Source organism: Monopterus albus, unplaced genomic scaffold, assembly GCF_001952655.1.
Source record: "Monopterus albus unplaced genomic scaffold, M_albus_1.0 scaffold13.1, whole genome shotgun sequence".
NCBI classification, from domain to species: domain Eukaryota; kingdom Metazoa; phylum Chordata; class Actinopteri; order Synbranchiformes; family Synbranchidae; genus Monopterus; species Monopterus albus.
In genome coordinates, this window is record NW_018127893.1 from 4,521,206 (window position 1) to 4,533,220 (window position 12,015).

A 12,015-nucleotide genomic window follows, 5' to 3' on the forward strand; every position below is an offset into this window, starting at 1 on the left:
ACAGGAGTGTACATATTTTGCATCAACACAAAGAAACACTCACACACTACACACTGACAAGTGAGTGGTCAGCTTGGTACATTTTGCATAAGCACACACACACGTGTCTTTAGGCACACACATAAACATACCAGAGGAGACCCTCACCCCTTGTCCTGGCCTCTGTCACAAATGCATCTTGTCGTCAGGCTCTGTGTGACTCCCCTGAGTCGGTTGCCGGGCAACCGTGGCTGTATTAATATGCGTGGGAGAGAGGGAGCAGGGGATACCTCTTGCTTGTGTAGTGAAAGCAACCACGACAGCTTCAGTGTGAGGTGACGGGTTCATTCACAGCACGCCCCTCTCCCCCGTCTCTCTCACTCTTATGCCATCCACTGTTCAGGCTCTGCTCGGTTAGTTAGGGATACACACTCAGCCACTGGAACACGACAAAAAGTATGATAGGTTACAGAGCATGTACAGCAAACCAGGGACTTCCACCGCTTCAGTAGGGTGCCTTTTTCCTTTTTTGCATGCAGCATGGAACAATTAGAAGCCAGGGCATCTTCTAAACATGTTTTACATTGCTGAACATGATAAAAGTTGGATAGAAGAAATGAGCTCTTAAAAAGGGTTGTTGTCTTGGTAGAGGAGACAAGACTGAAAAATCTCTCTTTTCTTGTAAGCTTTCTGGAATTAAGATAAAGGAGGATGCAAATATTCACATGAAACAGCTTTGTTACCCTCCCACCACCATCTGCCCATCATCTAACTCCATTCTTCAACTTGACATCAGCCTTCCACACAGACAAGAGGACGAAGAGGAGGAGAAGAGTGAAGCAGAGGTGGGGAGGAAAACAAAACAGAGAAGGAGGAGGACGAGCTGAAAGGAGGCGGGCAGCACAGTTTCAGCTCTCACGGCTGGGGAGGAGAAACTGACGGCAGCTAGAACTTGGCCACTAGTGAGATGAAATTTGTGGAGGCTGGAACGTTCCAGGGTACAACATCCAACGAGAACTCTAAAACTGAAAGACGAGCCAGCCCTCTCTGGACCCCATGCCCCTCTACAGCTGAAGGATGAGAAGGGTCGACTTTCACCTTAGTTGCCAGGGATGTCTGTGCACTACAGAAAGGCGTCCCCCTCAAGCATGTCCAATGTTCTGTTATTCCTGATGCTTTGCAAGGTAGGTACCACTGCCATCCCACATCAAGAGCTTTTTCATTAAAGTCATCACGATGTGCAGAGTAGCTGCAAACTGTCAGTGCCATTTTTAAATGTCATGACAGTGTGTCCTGTAGCTAGGGATTTATTATGGATTGTGGTATATTCTTCACAAATGTGGTATATTTCCAGTCCCATGTGCTTTAATATGAATCACTAATTAAGGCAGCAGAGACACCCTCATGCTCTTTTGTTTTACAATGAGAGCTGCCATAAGCTGCGGCGGTTATAGTATATGTCCAGAAACATGTCCACATGCTTCTCTGAGTGTTAGACCTCATACATTTTGTTAACAAGTTTAAAAGCTTCTTTTGTAACAGCAGGGCGATGTTAAATCAAGGACCGTCTTTAGTTTTTTTTGTGTATGGAACAATTAATATTTTTCCTGGCTCTACACACAAACTGCTTTTTCTTATTACTGATGAAGTTTAACTTTGTAGTTTTTGTGTCCGTGTGACTATGTGATGGAGGGGATGGGAGCTATTTGCTTTAATTCCGTTTTAAAACAATACCAAAAGCAACTCTGCCTGTTAGCATCTGGAGTCATTGACACACTCAGGATTACTCAAGTGGCAAAAGCTTTTACTCTCCAGTGATCTGATCTGAGGGTTTTAGTTTCTGTTAGGTGTAGCGTTCAGATTTGTTGTCTCAAGTATGCCTTTTTCTGTCTTCCCCTCCCGTTGTCTCTAATTCTCTTTCTGCATGTTTTATATAAATATGCTCCTGGCTGTTGCTGTATGAGTGAAGAGCCAGATGTGAGCTTGCCTCATAAGAGAAACTCTCTTAAGGAGATTCTTCTCATTTGTAACGAGAAATTGTTTATCTAGAGATGCTCCATGAGTCATTTTTGAATCCTGAGTGGCCAGGAGAGCAACAGGCCTGCCCAGATTAATCACAAAAGGAAATGTCAAGTCATAAGAATGTTCAAATGGTTGGAAACGGGCTCTTGAGTGATAAACACTCTGTGCTTTAGAATAGCACGTTGAACAATTAATCAGTAAAAGGTAGAGAAGTGGAAATTGTGGACTATATGTTGGCTGGTTAGCCATCTCTTCATGCAGAATGTTGCAGCCACAGTATGTCAGTATACTTTGTGTCTTTCATTTCTGGCTTGCCCTGGATTATGACAACTCTGATCTCTATCACGCATTGTTCTGCCTGAGTGTTAAACCGACAGAGGAAATCATTATGAGCAGTTACCATAATGATTATGGTGCACTGCAGGATGCCAACACTGACTGCCAGTTGAAAGGAAATGCACTCTGTTAAACACTGTACAGACTGAGGGTGTTGGATGAAGATGCAGTGGAAGGCAGCCACAAGGTTTTCTATGTGACAATGCTGTTTCCTGAGTACCCAGGTTTTAGCAAAGGTTCTATTCCTCTGTCTTCATCAACAACTTTTTCTTTTTCTTTTTTGCTGAGTGGTTGTTTATATCAGCAGCAGCAGCAAGCAGCCATTTCCATACATGAGGGCACATCCAGCGATACCACAACAAGATTTCCATTCAGGTTGAGGGAAGCCCTGTTTCTAGTGCACTCCAGGAGAGGCAATCGAAGCCCAGCGTTACAGATCAGAGGAGAAGGATGCACTCTAATACAGAAACAGAGCCTGGTGGATTGTTTTATGTCCACTAAGAGCACAATGCATGTGGATGAGTGGACACTGCTATGATTCAGAGTCACCACGTGGGATGTTAGCCACTGAAAAGTGCAATTATTTTGATATTTTTACCCTTATAAACAATCTTTTACAGTGTGAAAGGCCTTTTTCTTTATATATTTAATGCATAAATGCAAAAAACATTTCTTGCTTCCCTGCTTTATTTTTTGTGATCAATTCAGATGGTTTCACCTCTTTCTTCTCTGTAATCCATCTATACAAGACAACAGCTAGACGCTGATGTGCTATAAATGATTCCTGGTTGGCGATGATTTCTGCCAAGACATTTTTCCTCTGTCAAACTGACGGACAACACAATCACTAAGTCAAAGAAAAGGGGGAGTTGCGCACTAAAATCTCTACTTTGGCAGAGCTGTTTTAAAAGATTATATTAAATTCAATTAAAGCAACGGATGCCTGCAAATGAGCCATACAAATGTGGGCTCTGTTAAAGTTAATTACAATAAACATCTATGTGACGTTAGATTCATCATTAAGAAACAATAACATGTTTAGAAGAGCTTTTTAAAAGTTGAATTTGTTTTATCATTTGACAGTTTTCTGATGATTTTATTTCAGGTGAATCCAGCACGGAGGGCACAGTACATGCAGACAGCAATCTAAATAGCAAGGAAAATAAACAGTGAACATCATCTAAACTGCATTTTAACAGATCATGCTTGGCTCAACAATATCTTGTAAAGTATCACTACATTAAAGTATTAAAAGATGGTTCTGGATTGTTTTCATGAATTCAAAGAAGCTCCTCTCCCATGAAGTACATCACCCAGTGAGGCTCATTGCACTGCAAAAGGTTTGGCTACTGAAGGTGTAAAAATGTTTATCTTGCATCTAAGAAAACAGATAGACAAGCTTTATGTTTAGTCTGCTTTAGCTTACTTGCTTTACCCCTGCTAGTTGGCATATAAAACCCTGTGACCTGCAAAAGATGTGATTTACTCCTGAGAGGTGTCTGGATGCCAACTTGTGCAAGTTGCTGTGGCTGTGGGCTAAAAACATGCAGCTAGTTTCTAATACTCCACCTTAGGCAACACAAATCAATGTACAGTACATGCATATACACAGACTCCTGAAAACTCACACTTGTGCACTCAGAACTTGTATCAGATCACAGCAGTTCCACAGCTGAAAAGAATCTACAAATGACTAGATTCTGGTGTAGGGATTTCTAACTGTGCCACAACGAGCTGCCAGGGTTATTCCTCTGAGGAATAACATGTCACTAACATGTCAGTGTAGCGGAGAGTTGTTGTCTGCTTTAGAAGTACAGTGTTATCAGGGCTGCACTCATTCATTCTGCTGTAAGCGTTCTGTTATGAGAAGCTCAACTCATGCATAGCAACAAGTGTTACCTCAAAAAGAATAAGATGAAATTAATGCAGCCAAGTTTGCTTGACAGTATTTTATGTGAAGTGTAAAGCCAAAAACTACTGTGTGGGTGCAGCAGCATGTATTTGTACATCACATCTTATAACATAGTGATAGTACCTGAAAAATGAGTAAAGTATGGAATGAGATAGAAATCGTATCCACCGTATGTCACAGGAATTGAACAACAGCTCACCAGAAATTTCAAAATAAGTGTCCACAGAACATCTAAAATAAAAAGTGTTCTTGATTGTTAGTCGTAAAGTGCTTAAAAATTTATTTCATTGAAGAACTTTTCTTAGTTTAGCCTCAATTTATAGTAAAAACAAACAAACAAACAAAGGAACCTAATCAATTAACTGCCCTAAGAATAATACATGTGTTACTAAAACTGGCATTGCTACCATAGGCAGCTGTTCGTCTGCTTAATGTAATCCATTTAACTTTCACAGTATTTACTTAAAACACATATTAGCATGATGATCAAATCAAAAATGTATATTTTCTTAAATACTTTAATTATTTTATTGCTTCACCAACCATTTCACCAATAGCTTAATGTTTTATTCTTATTATCGCTGGCTGCCATACACTGTGCAAAGACCAAAAAGAAAGAATGGAAAAATATTAAAAATAAATAACCAGTTATAGTGGCTAATACATGAACTGTGTTTTCTCTCTCTCTGTTTCTATCTTTTATCTCCTTGCTCCAGATTGGTCTGAGACGAAAACTACAGGCTTTTCCAGGGAAAATGGTAAACACTGTCTACAGTGATGAGGAAAAGGGAATCCAAGACAAGGAAAGTAAAGAGGAGACGATCTTGGCCATGTTAGGCATCATTGGGACCATTCTCAACTTGGTTGTCATCATCTTTGTTTATATATACACCACCTTGTAGGTCACCAGCTCAGTGCTCACCTGTGCAATCACAGCTAAAGTATGTTGACTGATACGAAGATGAAGACAGGAGGAGGAAGGATGAGGGTGTTCTTCCCTAAAGGTGAAATGAATCTAAGACTGTGTGATTGCTATATGGCATTCATGCTGCATCACTTCAGACAACTAAGACTATGGGAAACTGATTTGCTCCTCTCCCATTTACATGTAGAGTTATGTAAAATATCTGGACACTTCTAACTTGTACATAAATGCATAAAGCTATGAGAGATGTTCAAAAGATGACACTTTTACCCTCACAGGGGAATGAAAGAGTGCAGAGGGAGCAAGGACCCTTTTTGAAGATATTTTTCAGATGTTCTTATTAACTGAATAATGGAAATCTCATTTGCTTACATGGGATGAAAGATAAAGATGTACAGACAACATAAATACAGGTATCGTATTAGCTATTTATTATTGTTTTTGAGTAAATACTACATCTATTTCTATAAGCTATAAACACACATATTAAAGAAAAGTATTTATTAAGTAGAATTTCTTTCTAATTTCTAACAAAACAAACAAAAAAGACTGATTGGTGTTTTATTTCATTGGGGACTCACCAGATAATGAATTATTGTACATTCACACAGTTCAAAGTTGTTTAATATAAATTTACTAATAATTGTCATAAAATGGTTGAAAGATTAGACCAATTAGTAGAAAATTGTTTCATTATAATTTACAATTAGATGTTTTTAATATATCACTTCAGCATTTAAGGGTCATCAACACTACAATGAATCCATTTATTTAAAAAAAATAATTTTATCATTTTGTCAAAGTCTCAGCACTGCAGGCTGAACAGCATGTTCTCCGAGGAGATCTGAGAATAAAGGTGATCTACACATTGGCATCAGGTAGAAGCAACTATCTACAGTATACAGTTTATTGAGTTCTGTCACAAATTTCAGGATGCACAAGTAAAACAACAGGCACATTTACATGAGACATAATCTGATCACACTGTAGCTTGTGCATCCATAAAGGTTTACTGAGCTTGAGAGCAAAAAACTGTATTTTTCAGGCACTGATCTCAGTTTGTGCATCATTTTTTCAAAACAGAGTTGTGCATAATGACAGTTTGCCTTAAAATGAGGAAATTGTTACTATATTTCCATTATATATAAAATTGTCAGGTTATTACTACTTTGTGAAAGGTTTCACTACTTGTACTGTATATATTATATATACCTATAATACTACTCCAACTGTTTTTTAAATTGATGAAAGGACAGTTATTGTGCAATTTTATACAGGTCTCATGCTCTTTTCTTAAAGAACATGCAAAACCTTTGGGCCCTATTTTGAGGATCCACGGGATCTGATCAAGTATTGACGCATGCAGTGTTCATTTCGATAATTTGAAGAAAAGGATAAATGGTTCAAGCATTTGTGCAAGTAACAAAAAGGGCTTACTTGAGCTCCTCATTAAAGCAGGGGTGTTTTTTGGGCATAACATGCAATTGTCCAATCAGTGTGTAATCACAACCCTTTTAAAAGATGTGTCAGCTTGAATGTTTGGTGAATTGATAACATACTGACATCAGTAAGATTTTCCACTGAGGAAACAGATTTGCTCGTGCATGAAGTGAAGGCTCACGATCGCTATTATCTGTTATAAATACATATATATTGGTGTGCACAACACCCAATGAACACAATGTCATCTTAACTTTTTTACATTTTGCATGTCCTGTGCAGTGCATCCCAGGGTATAACAAGCACAGTGCATGAGCATTGTGCATGCACTTAGACAGGCACACATCACAACAGGGTCAATATACCCATTAACTAGCAATAATGACACAGATCTGGTTTTTGCTGGTCAGTGGGACAGTCACTTTGTTTCGCCTTCATAATACTAACATGGCCAAAATTTACCCGGACACACCTGCCAGCACGAAGTCAACAGACTGCTGCTTGGTATAAAGGCAATGCAATGTGGCACATGTCATGAAATTAGGAAACCCAGGCACGCTACCTATGCCGCACGCCATGCGTTTGTTGCAAGACAGGGCCCTTTTTAAACTGTGACTGTGAAATCTGAGTTATGTCCAGACCTGGGTCAGCATTCCATTGTTCTTGTTTTCTATGGTGTAAAATGGGCCTGGGTTTTGCCACACTGGACAATGCTGTGAATGTAATGATCACAAGGCATTTAAGAGTAATTTTTGACTAACTGAAATGACACTGTGTCATTTGTCTTCAGTGTTTTCCACGCCATACCCCTGGGAGTTGAAGCTAGTTTGAACAAAAATGCATTCAAAAAAATTTCTGCATTCATGGGTTGACCAGAATCTCAGTCAATATGTTTCAGCTTGTACAAACTGAATTGGGTCAGGTCAGGTTATGTGACAGTTCGAACTGAACTTAGTTTTTTTTTATGTGTAATAAGTCTACAAAATCATTTCTATCTAATTGCATTGAACATTATTTGGAAGTTAGAGATTTGCATTAAACGACTAGTTCAACATTTTGGGAAAACACTGAGGTGCTGTTAGGTGCTGCCCTGCCACCACCATGGAATGATGGGGTAGCATAGTGTGCGTTGCTTCCATACTGCAAAGTTATGTCGGTCAACCAGGTATACATATTTTTCCATACTAAGATTTTGGACATACTACTTGTCTTGCACACACATTTTAGTCTATTACATAGTATGCAAGTAGGTAATGTTGGGCGCACCCCAAGACTAGCTGTTTCCTTATGTTTCCAGTCTGTATACTAAGCTCAGCTAAGCAGCTGCTGGCTTGTAGCTTGATATTTAATGGTCATATATGAGAATGGAAACTCTCTTCTCAACTATTTCTTGGCAACAAAGTGAAGAACTGTATTTCCCAAAATGTTGAACCAGTCCTTTAAAGAAAAACAGAATTGAATGCAGTAAAAACGCAATACAGTATCAGATGAGAAAAGGTCTATACAGTAAATGTACAGTGTGTAGAGAATGTAAGGTGATGACAGCCTACATTGTGTGCAGAATATTATATTTGTGCTTGTCAGAATGTGTGATTTCAGAAAGTGCCTGTGATCTGCTGTATCTTTATGACGCCAATTGTCACATGACTGGGAGAGTTTGAGAAGTTCGCAGGAAAAGATGTATTCCCCTCACTCCACTGCATTTATAATGGGACTGGATTTATACAGTACTTCATGACTTAGTTAATGAAGCCAGCCATTTTTGTCTTGGGTGAGTTGCTTCTATTCGTCTAACAGAATAAAGAAAATGAAAGCTCAGTAAGCACATGGACAAGTCTTGTGAATGTATTCATATTTGATGTTAAATTATTCCTGTTATCCTTATTGTTTACTCATCTTTCCTTAAGCTACAGTATGTAATTTTAACCTATTATGTTTTATTTATGTGTATACTAAATCTATTTAAACTCATGAAATTGTCTTTTGTGAGTGATAATTGGAAGGGTTAAACATTTTTTAGCCTACAGTTTTGTTAAAAAACATTAAATAAATACATCCTGAGACTGATTTACTAGGACATACCTTGGTGTGGAAGCATGGATATCAATGGTAAAATATCCAGTTTTATGCATCACCACTCTAGCATCCGTGCATCAGCTGCATTCAGAATCAGAATCAACTTTATTGGCCAGGTGTGTTGGACACAAGAGGAAAGTGATTCTGGTCAAGGGCTTTCAATGTGTATGTACAATGCTCTTCCATAAGGCAACAAGTAGAGAAGTAAACAAAATCCATCTGCCCATCCATCCATCCATTTTCTACCGTTTATCTGGAGGCGGGCTGCAGTGGCAGGTTCTGTAAAATAGACGACGTGGAAGGATTCTGAGGTGTTCACAGGCCAGATGAGATATATAATCTCTCCAGTTTGTTCTCGATTTTACCGACACTCCTGAACAAGACCCCAAGATATTTAAACTCCTTCACTTGGGGCAGCAAATCACTCCTAACCTGGAGGGCGAAGTCTATAATTTTCCAGAAGAGCACGAGATAAACAAGATAAGGAAAGAAGAAAAAAATAAGATTGTACAATAGGAAAACAAAAAATAAAAGTACTTATAAATAAATATACACACAGTTTAGATGCAGTTTTTCAGATAGATATATACAAAAGTATATCTATAAGGTACTGTACTAAGGGTTGTTGTTCTGTTACACAGTCATGGATTAAGTATTCATCAGAGTGATGGCCTAATGGAAGAAACTGTCCTTGTGGCGTAGAGTGACCTGTAGCGCCATCTAGAAGGGAGGAGTTCAAACAGTTTGTGTCCAGGATCTGAGGGGTTTTTGGTTTATACTGACATTTCCTGTGTCAGTCAAATACAAACACTCCTTGAAGAAAATAATAAAACAAAATGGGACTTTTTCTACCTAACCAGACCAGAGTTCACTTGGGATTGCAGTGGAAACCAAATTCCTCTCTCATTTAGAGACCGGAGAGGATTTCTCTAATAAATGTGTCCTATATAGATTTCCTGTCACAAAGGCTGCACATATCCAGCTGCCTTTCTCCACATTTATTCATGCACGGAAATAAACCCTGTGATCAAAATTGGGGAACGGACTTGAAAGCCGTGACAAATCTCGATATAAATGTAAAACTTGTGAGAAGAAAATGTCAAAGTGTCAAGTTCAGCTTGACTGTTAGAGATTACAAATCTCTTTTGAATGAAAAATGTTTTCATTGATCAACCTGTCGGCCATGTCAGCTGCTTAAAATCACAAATGATCAGGATCCATGGTGGGGATCTTGTTGTTCCGAGAAAGTGAAGAGGATTAGCGAGGTACAGGAAATGAAAAGAAAAAAAAAATTTATGATCTTTTGAAACATAGAAGTACCATTAAAATTTATACAGTATAAACTCACTCAAGAAGAAGAGAATGCACAGCCCTGTCTCACATGACAATGTACAAAAGTTGGTCCACAGAGCTTTTTGTATTGTGGCCCAGTGTCCATGTTCATTTTCTTGTTCTTGATGGTTTATGGTGATTTGCAAACAACAAAATGGTGCATTACTGCCACCAGCTGGACTGGAGTGTGGATTGTGACGCTAAAGATTAATGTCCATTGAAGGCATAAAGTTTTGAAATATAAAATGTTAAAAACACTAACAAGGTGTTGGTTGGATGGGTCCCTCAAACATTTGACTTTCACACAGACAACTGGAGATCAAGTCCCATGTCTGGCATTGAACTACAACCGTGTAGTTTCTGTGCCTAAACTTAACCAGGTATAATGAATGCCAGTCATTGCCTTTTGTTTTTGCTGCCAGAAAGACGTTGTCATGTCACAAGTTTCAATCCAGAAAAATGTTACAATATCACAATTTCCGAGGTGTTATTGTGGGATAGCACGTTTTGCATTAAGGACCAACATTGTTATACATTTTGGTGTGAGACTTCATACTGTAAGCACAGCTTTGATGCAAGTAGTTTCCATCTCTGCCATATTTGCATGATTTGAAAACTATAGACTAACACCTGACCAGCAGAGAGTAATGAGAAAAAGTCATTAGTCCCCCCCATTAAGTGACAAACAAATTGTTCTCATATTGTTGTGCTTATATTAAAATCATAAAACATATGCATGCAACACACCCACACATTTATGTCTTCTTTCCCTCACACATACACACACATTGAATTTCCATCACTGACTTGCATTCATTTCCTGCAGACTTGCTCTAACCTCAAGTCCCCAGCGTAACTGTGTAAGCAAATGTACGTCCCATCAATATGAGTAATACCAGGCCACACACACGTTTATTTTTGATTCTTGTGAGGACTTTATGTACCCTAACCCAATGCCTAAACTTAACCCTGATACCACCACCCCCTCTTATACAACCCAGGCCCCTAGCCTAACCCTAACCACTCCATTTCTATGGCCCTAAACATAACCCTAAAAACCACCCATCCGCATTATCCCGGCCCTAACCTTAACCATCTAGGGCTCGATGCCTAAACTTAACCCTCACACCTACACCCCGCTTAAACCCCGCCCAGACTTTTACCCTGACCCTAACCACTCCATTTCTATAGCCCTAAACATAACCTGAAAAACCACCCATCTATATGATTCCGGCACTAACCTTAAGCACCTAAGACTTAATGCCCAAACTTGACCCTTACACCGCCATCCCTCTTAAACCCCACCCAGACCCTTACCCTGACCCTAACCACTCCAGATCTCCGGCCATAAACCACCCCTCCAAGGTTTCCCGGCCCTAACCATAACCATCTAGGACCTAGAACCTAAACTTAAACCTTCTTAGGCCCATCCCACACCCCTACCCTGACCCTAATCGTTCCATATCCCTAGCCTTAGAACACAATTCTTATCCTCCCATCCACATCACCCTGGACCTCATCTTAACCAATTAAGAACCAATTGGGGAGTCTGCAGTTCCGGGTTGCAAATGAGAGCAGACGTCTTTACTGCTCCTCTTGTCTGTTCTACGATTTTTCACATCTTCTACATTTTCAAGTCTTTGAACAAATTCTACAACTATTAAAATGCCTCCAAGAGGGAAAAGAGCTAATAAATCAGAAGCGAACGAGGATGTTGAAGCAGAAGAGGATTATATTTCAGCGGCGCAAGTAACAGAGATGTTGAGTCAGCAGAAGCAGATGTACACCGCACTGTTGAGCCAACAACAAGACAACTTCAAAGGTTTTGTGCAACTACTTATGGAGACAAATAACAAGAGACTCGACGACATGACCAGAGAAATACAGGAGATAAAAACGAGTTTGCAGTTTACCCAGCGAGATGTGGATGTGATTAAAGCAGCCATGGGTGAACAGAAAATACAAACCAAGGAAACAAGGGATGATGTCTACA

At 39.4% G+C, this 12,015-nt stretch overlaps 1 long non-coding RNA gene across 1 annotated transcript; it reads left to right on the forward strand.

The window, feature by feature from the left end:
- Positions 1–333: 333 nt before the first annotated feature.
- On the forward strand, positions 334–8,100 carry LOC109955013 (uncharacterized). Its single transcript, XR_002274213.1, has 2 exons — positions 334–1,163; positions 4,966–8,100. It is a non-coding gene; the product is annotated as an uncharacterized LOC109955013 (long non-coding RNA).
- Positions 8,101–12,015: the final 3,915 nt, after the last annotated feature.